Here is a 12,516-nt window from a genome sequence, read left to right as displayed (position 1 = left end):
AAATTTATATTTTTCATATAATCAGCAAAAAGCAAGAAAAAACACAGACCACATAGTGAAATGTAGAAATAAAAAGGTCAATAAAAAAACAGAAGTGTATCATTAATTATGACAAAAAATAAGATCCATCAAATCCACTTTAAGAAATGTATCTTCCAAATATATTCATATATATGTGAACGAGGTATGTACAGAGATGTCTACTGCACAGCTGTTTGTAACAGCAAAAGCCTGGGAGCAATTTAAAAGTTGATTAATAGCAACTGATTCAATAAATTATACCACAAAATGGAATACTATACAACAGACAGAAAGATTGACACAGCTTCAAAATCATAATGTTAGGTTTAAAAATAAGGTATAGAATACACAACCATTTGTACAAAAATTATATGCACACATAACATATAATCTGTGTATGTGTGTATGAGTGTAGATACATACCATCTTTGGAAGAACAAGGAAATTTGTAAAAACAGATGTGACCAGACAGGTAAATTGGGTCAGTGGAAGATGAAGGCCAGAAGAGTACTTCTCATGTACTCCTCTACACTTCCCAAACGGTGTATGTGTGCAGATTCTGTCTAACCAAAATCATATCAATTACCAAATTGTTGACCCTATTATGCAAGTGCCAATTTATAATAGGTTGGGCATCAACATGATTCCCTACCTAGAACATCTCTGAGTATCCAGTTTGCTTGTGTCCCATTAAAAGATAAGATTTTATTTTGCCTTGGACCCACTTTCAGAACTTGACTTAGAAGGGACTTGAACGCAGATGTCACCATCATCTAGATAGAAATGGTCCAGATCACCAGCTAACACCTGCTTCGAGGGAAGGGTAGAGAATGCCCATCATTTGTGAGCATGCTGATCAGACACAAGGAAACTGAGTTAAATCAGATTGAAGTCATAGTTATAGTTAGAGGGGTGATGTGTCCAGGAGCACTCTAGGACAAGCTGTGAAGCTATTATTAAGTACTCTTCAATTTTTAACTTTATAACTGAATGTCCACTCCCACTGAGAATGCCCTCCTGCAAACATCATTTGAAGTGAGAAAACATTTCCTGCTTTGCCTGTATTTTGTGGATTTTTTTAGCTTTCTTCTCATAGATTATAATCTCTAGACCTACACCTGAGGGACAATTTACACAAGATTATCCTCACAGAATGATCTTCCACAATTTGCTGTTTCAAGGCATGAAAAAAAAAAAAAAAAAAGAATCACAACTGCCTAGGGAGAAAAAAGAATCATAAGGCCAGTCTCCCTCTTGAGAGTTGAATTTGATCCTTTAAGGCGAGCAATTCAATCTTTTAAAAGGCACATCTCTGTTCTAATCAATCAAGCTTTCATTTCCAATGGCAATAAGCTTCCCTAGGCACTCAAGAAATCAGAAACTAGAGCCTTAGTACATGAAAAGTCAATACAGTATTTTCTACTAAGTTGACTTGGTCCTACAAACCTACCCAGGATTTTCTCAGCAGGAAATCTGGTGTTTCAATATATCATGTGATGTCAACACCATCTATCAGTGCCAATCTGTCACATTAAATGGAAACGATGTGGTTTGCATCCAGGACTTCAGGAATAGAGTTTCTGATAAATTTGTGAAGAACCAAAGACAAGCAATAGCCCCCAGTGTGTGTCCAACCTCACATCTTGGGTTATATTGCTTTGTGAGAACTGTGTCCGAAGTTGACTGATGAGAAATTCTGGGCATTAGGGGTTCTGATTCTAGTTACTTATGAGAGCAAGTGGCTTTGCAGATATCATTGGCCAATAAAAGAGTCAGAAACCATGGGCATGATTCCAATCCTCTTTTTCTTCATTAATAAAGTTTTGTGTGAAGCGGTAGGAAGATTCATAAAATCTAGATGACTCACAAAGTGAAATTTATAGTACAAGCATTTCGTAATGCTTTTCTCCCCCAAGATGCCATATTAGAAATTTGCTCAGGGAACACTCAAATTTTCGCGAGACTAGAAAAATAATCTTCTATGCAAACATATTCCAAGGGCTGAATAGTCAATATGACATCCTGATGCAGTTCATATCTTAACACACTGGTATATGGGTAGTTAATGGAAGAAAAGTTTTAAGGCCTGGCTTCAGATCTCAGCCCCACCCCACACCACCACCACCATAGTATGAGACATGTAAGAACTGGAGGCTTTTTAACTTTCTAAACCTGCAAAACGGGCATCAGAAGAGCTGGTCCACCTTTCCGCATGCCTCCTGGGAGAACTGATGGCAATGAAGTTTGTGCTTATCTTTTGTGTGCGTTAGAAGGGATGTCATTGTTTTTTAGGTAGTTAGTGGTGGTAATTCTGGGCTCTTCATGAGTATTCTGCATCTAATGCTTTATATGCCAGTTTCCTAGTTGGATCTAATTATCTTTAAAAAAAAAAAACATGTTAGGGGTGGGTACCTGGTGGCTCAGTCAGTTGTCATGATCTCACTATTCATGGGTTTGAACCCCACGTTGGGCTCTGTGCTGACAGCTCAGAGCCTGGAGCCTGCTATGGATTCTGTGTCTCCCTCTCTCTCTGTCCCTACCCCACTCATTCTCTCTCTCTCTCTCTCTCTCTCTCTCTCTCTCTCAAAAACAAAAATAAACATTAAAAAAATTTAACCATTTCATTGGTGTGCATAGTTAATGTATCTAACTTGATGAGTTTGAAGATAAGTGCACACCCATGAAACCATCACCACAATCCATGCCATAAGCATGTCCATCACCTCCAGAACTTTCCTCCTGCCCTCTTTATTTATCTACATGTATGTGATAAGAACACTTAACATAAAATCTACCTTCTTAACAAATATTTTTAAAACATATAATACAGTATTAACTGTAAACTCCATGCTGTACAGCAGATCTCTAGGACTGATTCATCTTGTAAAACTGAAACTTCTGGATCTAATTTTTAGCTTAAAATTTCCCACCACTACAATCATGAAAATGTCTTATAGCTCAGGTAGAAACCAATCTTCTTTATGTGTTAACAGTGTTATCATAAAATAAAGGTAATAATATTGCATTTCATGACACTTTTAGATTAGTTCTGATCATTTCCTCAGACATGCAGTTATAAAAGTCCCTTCTTACACCTATGAATGTAGACTTTCTTTACAGAATCTAAACCTTCTCCTGCTGCTTTTTGTTCAATTAATACACAGTTACTTTAAACTGGTAGAACTGTTTAACAATCTAGGTAGCATTTATTTTCCAGATCTTTAATAGGGCAGATTTCATCAATGCCATCCCTCTGAACTGCTTGACTCGTGTAGATATGATATTTTCATTTTGCTACTGAGTCCTCCCACCACGCTAAGCAGGCTGGAGAGAACGAATGCATAGTGGAGGGACCCCTGTGTGTAAGTCTGTGGAAGGAGGCAGACTCTGCTGCTGTGCTGGCAAGTCACCCAAGGTGCACACAGCAAGGAAAATGAATCCATCCTGTGGCCAGAGTTGGAACTACCTAGAAATCCTCCCTTAACAACTCTGATTAAGACACTAATAGTAGTGACTTTTTTAACTGTTCAGCAGCAGTGTGAGACTGGGTGCCCCAGGATTTCTTTCACTGGGTGAGAAATGTCAAGAGACAGTCAGAGTCACAGTTGTTTTAAGGTCCCAACAAATCATTTAATCCTCGGGCTGTGTGGAAGAATGTCATATACCCCGGGACACCAGTTTGTGGTTTTCAAACAGGACAAATGGGTGTGGGCTGAAAATGTGGCATAACCACCAAGATAGAACTGAAATTGCCAAGCAGGAGACACAACTACACGCCCTGATTATAATCTGTTGCTTGGTTGCTTCCTACAATATGAGTTCATGACAGTTATCTATAGCATGTGTAGCTGAAAATAAAGAAGGGTTTAATGCATTGCTTCATCTACCCCTGCCAGTCCAATTGCAGCAAAGTGTGCCAAGAGATGTGCTAGACAGAAGACCCCAGAGCCCCTGTCCTGGCAGTATCATTGACAAGAGCAAGTCTTGCAAATGTTCTGGGCCTTGCTATCTTCGTTCATAAAATGGAAATAACAATACCAGCTCCATCTGCCTTGCAGAATTGTGCTGAGGATGAAAAAAACCAGTCAACAAGTATCCAAGAGCTCCCAGTGCTCCCAGAAGTGTAGACCCGAAGGGGGGCTTAAAGAGAGTTAAGAAAATACGTGGCCCAGAGTATTTCACAATAGATTTTGGAAGACTTGGAGCTAAAACCTGTGAAATAATGGTAAACCATAGCGTAGTATTTGCACAAGTGTTCAGTTACAGAATATAACCTATAATTCCCCTAAGGTTTCACAGGCAAGGGAGGGTATCCATGGAGGGGCTACGGCTGGGCTGGATCCTGAAAGATGAAGCAAAGTTGGCTGGAGAAAGAAAGGAAGGACAGGCGTTCCCCATTAGAGAAACTGCACCAGTGAAGACTGGAACAATGAGCAGGGCTATTCAAGGGACCATGAAGAGATTGGCACAAATGTTCAAAAAGAAAGGGAAAAGAAATTTGCAGGTAGGAAGAGATCTGATTAACGCAACAATGCAACCAGGTGAAGGAGGTATGTAAGCAAAAAGAGAAATAGGGGTCCAGGGGCTTTTCAAGCAACAGTGACCCAGTGTTTAAGGAAGATTGTATAGCAATTATTATGTAAGCTGGTAAGAGCTAAGAAGATGGAAAGCAATATGGAAAAAATTCTATTACCCACTCTTAGTAGTGGTAATGGAAACATGAAGGAAAAAACTGGAAAGACTAGCTGACTGGATACAAGGGATACAGATGCATGCTTATAGAGATACAAGGGATTAAAGCTCATGCAAGTGGTCAGCAAAGTCATGGGTCTTTGAAAGACAGTATACACTGACAAATTTTTCGGAGGATCATTTCAAGTAATTGTTCCACAGAGAATTCTGAATGCTATCAATTCATCAATTACAACAATATTTCCTCACCACAAACAGCTATTCATTACATGGTTCTGTAAGTGGGGTTTTTTTATTCTTTCCAGCATCAACTCCTGCTCTCCAGTTTTGCAATAAATGTTTATCATTGTGTCCTTTTTCTGTGTGTTTTTTCTTAATATGTGGATTTCTGAAGCTTGGAAGCACAATTGTTTGTAGAATCCATCCATCCTTTTTTGAATCAGTACACGATCTTTATGAATTTTAGTTACTGGATCTTAGTGGCAAAACACAATTCCAACTTAGTACACTAGATGGCAGGGAATAACTACTTTCTCTCCATCCCATTAAAAAAAAAAAAAAAATGAAAGCCACAGTATGGAAAAAAAGAAGCATTATGGCTCACATATTTCTGTTTGTCCTCAAAGCTTATATAAGAAAACTCAACTTTTATACATAACAGCTATCCACATTCCACTGAAAGTGATTGGGGGAGAGAGGGGTTCAGTATACTCAGATCTGAATAAGTATGCTTTGCTTTTGGGGGGTTTGGTGGTTTTGGTGGTTTTTGTTTTTGTTTTTTCAAGTTTTCTGTTTAATTAACTTTGTTTTATTTTGTCCATGTAGGAAATGGTGGAGGGAACAGATAATGAAAGTGGTAATGAAGACATTATGAAGTGAGACCATATTGATTATAATGCATTATTTATTAATTTATTAATTTTTATTAATTTATTAATAAAATTTTATTAAATTTTATTAATTTATTAATTTTATTAATTTTTGCAGGGCAGGGTAGGGGAGATCGGGTAGGAAGGGCACAGTGGGAATTTATAGGTGGAAGGTACACACGATCATGATGAATAGCAATGAGATTATTACCAAAAGCCACACACCATCACCACCAAAGAACCTTTGCCAGCCATTCAAAAGTGCCCAGACACCCCAGGGTTGAGAAACATTATCAAAAGTTACTTTAAGGAGACATTTAGGTTATGTTTCTGCTCCTGGATACAACTGTACTTAATCAACTTAGTAGAAAGAAACTAACAGTGAACTTCAAACCTGACTAATTTTAAATCACTTGGAAAAGTGGCTTTAGTCAACATCCTTTGTAAAACTAGGTTTAGTCAACATCCTTTGTGTCTATTTTGTGCAACACACTATACAGTGAGTCCTACCTTTACATTGTATAGTAGCTATCACGTCTACCCCAAAGGAACTTAAAATCCACTGAAGCCTGAAATATTTCCACTGAAATATTTTTCAATAATTGAAGAACATTCAACCTCCTCCTGCATGTTTTCTAACTGTATCTAGAAAGTAAAATAAATATTTTATTTAGTATAAAATTCGGATGAAAAAGCTCCTTATGATATTTTTAGTTATCCAGTTTTTCCTCCAAAAAAGTCAAGGAAGAGACAGCTATTTAAAGCTAATAAGCTCCTATTGAAGACTTATTTCTACGCATTTCCTAAAATCTCTGGTCGTTGTGAATAAATAGCTTTTTCCTGACCAACTCTACTAGGAAAAAGCCTCCAGGTTATTTCAAGGTATGCCTGCACGCAATGGGACCTCCACATGCTTGCTGTCCCCCTTTGAACTTCCTCTTTGTGCTCTATTTCAAGTGGAATGGCTGTTTCTTAGATGAAGGCAGTGCCATGAGGCCCTACTAACAGGCAGCACGGAGTGACAGCAAGCTCGCTGAGAAGAGAACCGCCCAGCCCGCTCTGACACTTCGGAGCTCGCGCGACCCGGCTTGGATCCGGCGCGCAGCTCGGCCCCAGGAGCAGGCGGCTTCGGGGCGTGCGGCCGGCCTGAGCGCGCGCTGCTCGGCCGCGCCCCGCCACCCGCCGTTCGCGCGCCCTCCCGGGACCGCGGCCGGGGCACGCGGCTTTCCGGGGAACTCGGGGTCAGTCTCCCTGCTTTCGTAACCGACTCTCACCGTTATTAGAAGACAAACTACCGTGGCCTATGGTCGTCTCAAGGTTTGGTGTGATTTCACTTTCCAGCTTTCCTAGCAAGGCAAGATCATCTGTGTGAGCAGTATTACCATATATAGGGAGAAAAGTGTCTGGTGAAAAAAAGAGCTCCAGAGAAGTCTGAGTCAGTGGCATTAAGTAGGAGTGCCTGCTGGGAGGGACAGGGCGAAATCTGCCCTTCAGCAGACATGATTACTAACCTGTTAAGTCTGCAGATGATTCAAAAGACAGATCAGAAAACGGAAGTGTTGCAAATGCCAGCGCACTCAGGGAAATCCAACTGGCATGAGTTATAAAACAGTCAGTTAAAGTTATTAAAATTCTGGAGAACTTGAAAGATAGACTTTGCTCAACCTTGATGTTTAAAAATGATAATTGTTACTACCTTTATCCCTATGTTTGTTTCACTTTTTATTGAAAAAAAAAAAAAGAAATATTCTAAATAGAAGCATTCCAGCTTATGATCTACGACAAAATGTCTGTGCCTTTGAAGCATTGCTATACGTATAAAAATAATGCAAATATAGCCATAAAACAACCTTGCTGGCAAGTCCAAACGTTTATTATAAATATGTATAGTAATGGCTTTGATGTTTGCGAGGTGATAGTTACTGGCAACCAAAAACTAGAACTACCAAGGATTTTGACCAGAATGTTCTCAAGAGGAGGGAAAGGACTTTTGGATGAATGTTTGGAAAAGAGTAGAAAGCTTTTGTGTCTGTCTGTTCCTGACTCTTCTGTTTTGCAAGCATGTGCGTACCTCACACTACCTCACTTTTCCACTCATAAAATGGTCGTAACATTTGTCTCTACTTATTTTTTAGCACTCTATTAAAATATGTAATTATGCCCCTAGGGTTTTTTGAACCCCTTGGAAGCAATAAATTCTCATTTTTAAAACTTACATATAGTTATATTATCAAGTGATAATAATTAATATACAGGTTGCATATACATATTTATATGGCTATATTGATTATCAGATTATAATAAGTCTGTCACTGGGAAGTTTAAACATCATACTAAATAACCAGCATGAGCCCATGGGTTTATTCTTGGATTCCATAAAGCTGGGAAAATAGGAGTATCTATTCTGTGCAAATCAACTAGAAAAATCCTTCTAAACCGCTGATAAGACTGAGTAAGGTGACATACATAGGAAGCCAAATAATCACCCAGGGAGCATCTTTTTTTGCATAAAATAGGGAGGAAAAAAATGTTTTCCTCTGAAACAATATTTTTCCACTACATAGACTATCTTTAATTTTTTAAACAGAAGTTAACATTCTCATTGGGGAAATTTTAAACAATTCAGAAAGGCACAAAGACAAATGTGAGTATCACTTTATAGTTCCACTCTCCTGGGAGACCAGAGAGAGAATATCCTGCCAGACCTCTTTCTAAGGATAGACACACACTCCCCCACACACATGCATGTACATTTCCGTATGGTCATAAGATAATGTTCTGCAATGACTTTTATGTAACTTTATAGAGTAATATATATAGATCAACCCCATTCCTTGTATTGACTGCAGCCATTGACAGAATACACGACAATGTATTTAATCTGTCTCCTCTTGAAGTTTTAAGAGTCCCCTCAGTGGTTTCCCTGTTGTGGGAAATGCTGCCGTGAACATCTTTGAATTTTTGCTTACCCAGGACTAACTATCCCCGCAAAGGTAAATTACATAAGAGAAATTTCTGGGTCAAAGTTTATACACTTTAAAAATACTGTTATAGTTTCAATTGCTCTTCCTTCCTTCAAAAATATTTCATGTACCCACCTACTACATTGTATGTGTCCGTTTTCTGTAGCCGTTGTCTCTGCTCCTGGAGCCATTCTGGTTAAGGTATGATTGACATTTTAACCATTTAGCATTATGTTCTTATGATCAAAGACCCCTCCCCAAATGAATCATCTGATCCAGCCAATCAGTTCCCTTTCCATGGGCTTCCCCTAGCAGGCAAATGGAAAACAGTGTTCCCTTTGCTATTTGCTACACAAGCACCTAAATACAGAACTCTGGAAAAGCTGGTTGGTATCCAGAGCGTAGTTTAGACATGAGCCACCCTCCTCACACCCAAATCTGAATGGTGGGGTTCCCACCCGCTTTTCTGAGTGTGCTGAAGCAGTAACAAGCATGCAGAGAGAGGGCTGGCAGGGCCTCCTCAGGCCTGTAGTCAGGTTCCCTACCAGATGCAGGAAAAAGATAAGGTGGATGAGATGAAGTCAACCATTTGATCATCTAACAGCCAGTGCTTCCTCTGTCCACAAGTACATTTGGCACAGAGAACTCTTCTGGAGAGGAAGCTAGGAAGGCCATGGTTGACAGCAGGTCAACCCGAGGGAGCACTGCAGAAATTCCCCCTCCGTTAACGTTGCTTCCTCCTCCTCCTCTCTTGATTGATTCTTTGTTAGACCAGGTTTCATGTGTTCTTTTCTCTTTTTATTGGCTAGGCAGTTCTACATGTTATTTTAATTCTACTAGTAATCATTATTATATTTTAACAAAGAAATGTGGGCCCACATTTCTCTGTCAGATTCTAACATCACATCAGAATTATGTTCTCTCCTACTTGGAGACCTCAATTGGGACATTTTGCAAGCTTTCACTTTTCCCTCCCTCCCTTACATTTTCCTTTACCAGGCTTTATTGAATAATCTGCCCAATTTTCCAGATGCTTTAATAATTATTTTACAGCATGATTTATTTTTCAAGATTACTTTAATTGCAACATACTTCATTTATCAAAAATTTAGATTTGGAGCACCTGGGTGGCTCAGTCAGTTAAGCATCCGACTTCAGCTCAGGTCATGATCTCACAGTTCGTGAGTTCGAGCCCCACATCAGGTGAGCTTGAGCCCCATTTTGGGCTCCATGCTGAGGGTGTGGAGGCTGTGTGGGATCCTCTCTCTCTCTCTCTGCCCCTCGTGGGATTCTCCTTTTCTGCCCCTTGCTCACTTGCACCCTCTCTCTCTCAAAAATAAATAAAAATGTAATAATAAATTTTTTTTTTAGATTTGAGTTTTATTGAATTTGTCCTAGTGCTGCCCTTTCTTGTATATTGTAACTTTTTAATTTCCTGGGATTTTTTTTTTTAATTTTTTTTTTTTAATTTTTTTTTTCAACGTTTATTTATTTTTGGGACAGAGAGAGACAGAGCATGAACGGGGGAGGGGCAGAGAGAGAGGGAGACACAGAATCGGAAACAGGATCCAGGCTCTGAGCCATCAGCCCAGAGCCTGACGCGGGGCTCAAACTCACGGACCGCGAGATCATGACCTGGCTGAAGTCGGACGCTTAACCGACTGCGCCACCCAGGCGCCCCTAATTTCCTGGGATTTTTACTGTGATTCAGTTTTTATTTATCCAAAAAGTGTACCTGGTTGGTATACTATTACATTGTGAATCTCTGAATATCTAGGATTCTGAATTATAATTCTTTTCCTTGTTAACTTATAGCCCTGGTAAAACCTGGCATCCCTCATAGTTCCTGATATCAAAAATGAGCTTTCGAAAAACAATTCCATCTTTGGTTGGTGAACATTTTCAGTCTGCAAACACAATCCTTTCTCCAGCTCTGAAGAATTATATTTTATTAGTTCATTAATTACTCATTTTCCCTTGCTTCCTTTCCTTGCATTTAGAACTCTGATTATTTTTAAATTAGACTTCCAAATCTGTTCTCCAAGATGCTCCTCTTTTCTCGTGATCTTTCTCCTTATGTGTGTGCTCTGTCAACGTCATTTGGTTTTTGGAATTGTTTCTTCAGTGTCATTCAGATTTTCATTTTGTTAATTATGGTTGAAATTTTTTTCAAAGAACTATTTCTTTTTTTTTTTTAAGTTTATTTATTTTTGAGTTTGAGAGTGTGAGCAGGGGAGGGTCAGAGAGAGAGAGAGAGAGAGAGAGAGAGAGAATACCAGGCAGGATCCGCACTGTCAGCAGAGAGCCCAACTCAGGGCTTGAGCTCACAAACTCTGAGTCCACGATCTGAGCGGAAACCAAGAGTCTGATGCTTAAATGACTAAGCCACCCAAGTGCCTCTCAAAGAATTATTTCTTTATTTCAGAGCGTTTCTTTTTCAGGAAAGCGTGGTTGGTTTGATAGATGTACGCATGTAAGTATGTATGTAGGCTCCATGCCCAACGTGGGGCTTGAACCAAGAGCCCCGAGAACAAGAGTTGTGTGCTTTACCAACCGAGTCAGCCAGGTGCCCTGGTTTGTTTGTTGTAATTGATGTGATATCCTCTCCAGTTTCACTGTGAATATGAATAAGAATGTTTCTTCCAGACTCTCTCCTGGTTCTTTCATAGAGGTTCATTTGTTCTAAACAATCACCTTGGTGCTTTCCTTTTGACCAGATGATTCTACTTATGTAGTTAGCGATTTGGTGCTATTGTCTAGCTTATTTAGTATTGTTAGCTGGTATGAGTCTCTGGTACTTTCATAATTCCTACAGCAGATTGCAAGATTAAAAGTCAGAGAAATGTGCTTCTGGGATTTCCGAGGAGGAAATGGTCTGAGAGTTGACAAATCAGAGTCATTGAGCCTTTCGTTAGATGGATTGGTGATGACGGCAAGGTGCAGGTGGTTTCCCTTCTAAGTGTACAGAGCAAACTGGTCTGGCATGCTGATTCTTTTCTATCAAGACAGGAAGCAATGGTGTCAAGGTGACAACTGGAATTGGATCTATTCTTCTGGCCAACTGGAGAGATTCAGACCGGTGAGGGCACTCCTTTAGACAATGCTCTGACCACAGAGTCCAAAGGCTTCCCATAGGAGAGGTGAACAAAACCAGATGGTCTTTCTTGTAACCTGACTCTCCCGTGTGCAAACTCTGTATTAGTTTTCTATTACTACATAACAAATTGCCACAAACTTAATGCCTTAAATTAACACATCCCATTATCTCATAGTTTCCATGGGTCAAGATTCCGGTCATGGCTTAGGTGGATCCTCTGCTGGTCTCACAAAGCCACAATTACGATGTTGGCCACAACTGCCGTTCTCATATAGGGCTCTCGGTCCTCCCGCAAGCTTAGTCGAGTTTTTGGCATCATTCTGCTCCTTGCAGCCATGTGACTGAGGTTCCTATTTTCTTGCTGGGAAGCACTCTCAGTTCATAAAGCCCCTTGTGGTCTCTTATCGCATGGCCCCAAAAGGCAGTTCACAACCTGGCTATCTGCATTTCTCCAGGCCCGCAGAAGCACGTTTCTCTGACTTCCAGTCTCCTTCCAGTCTCTATAAGAGGGCCTTATAAAATGTAATGCAATCAACGGAGTGACTCTTCCATCACCATTTGCCATATGGCATCATTTAACCAAGGGAGTAACTACCCATCATATGCAAAGGTTCATTCCACATTCCAAAAGAGTAGAGATTATCCAAGCCATGTATACCGAAGGTGGGACTCTTAGGGGGAAACCCTCTTAGAATTCTGCCTTTCACTATCTCAGACGTGTAAGAATCCTTTCCAGTTTCCACTGGAGGGGATGACATTTCTCCTTCTATGTTAGTTGAGTCATTTTAGTAAAGAACAGGATTGTAGGGGGTAGGGGAAAGGCCAGTTGTCAAGGTGTGTATTCAACATCATATTAAATTATCCAAATAATCAT

The sequence above is a fragment of the Leopardus geoffroyi genome, chromosome B4, assembly GCF_018350155.1.
Source record: "Leopardus geoffroyi isolate Oge1 chromosome B4, O.geoffroyi_Oge1_pat1.0, whole genome shotgun sequence".
Taxonomy (NCBI): Eukaryota; Metazoa; Chordata; class Mammalia; order Carnivora; family Felidae; genus Leopardus; species Leopardus geoffroyi.
Note: the sequence above shows the minus strand (reverse complement) of the source record.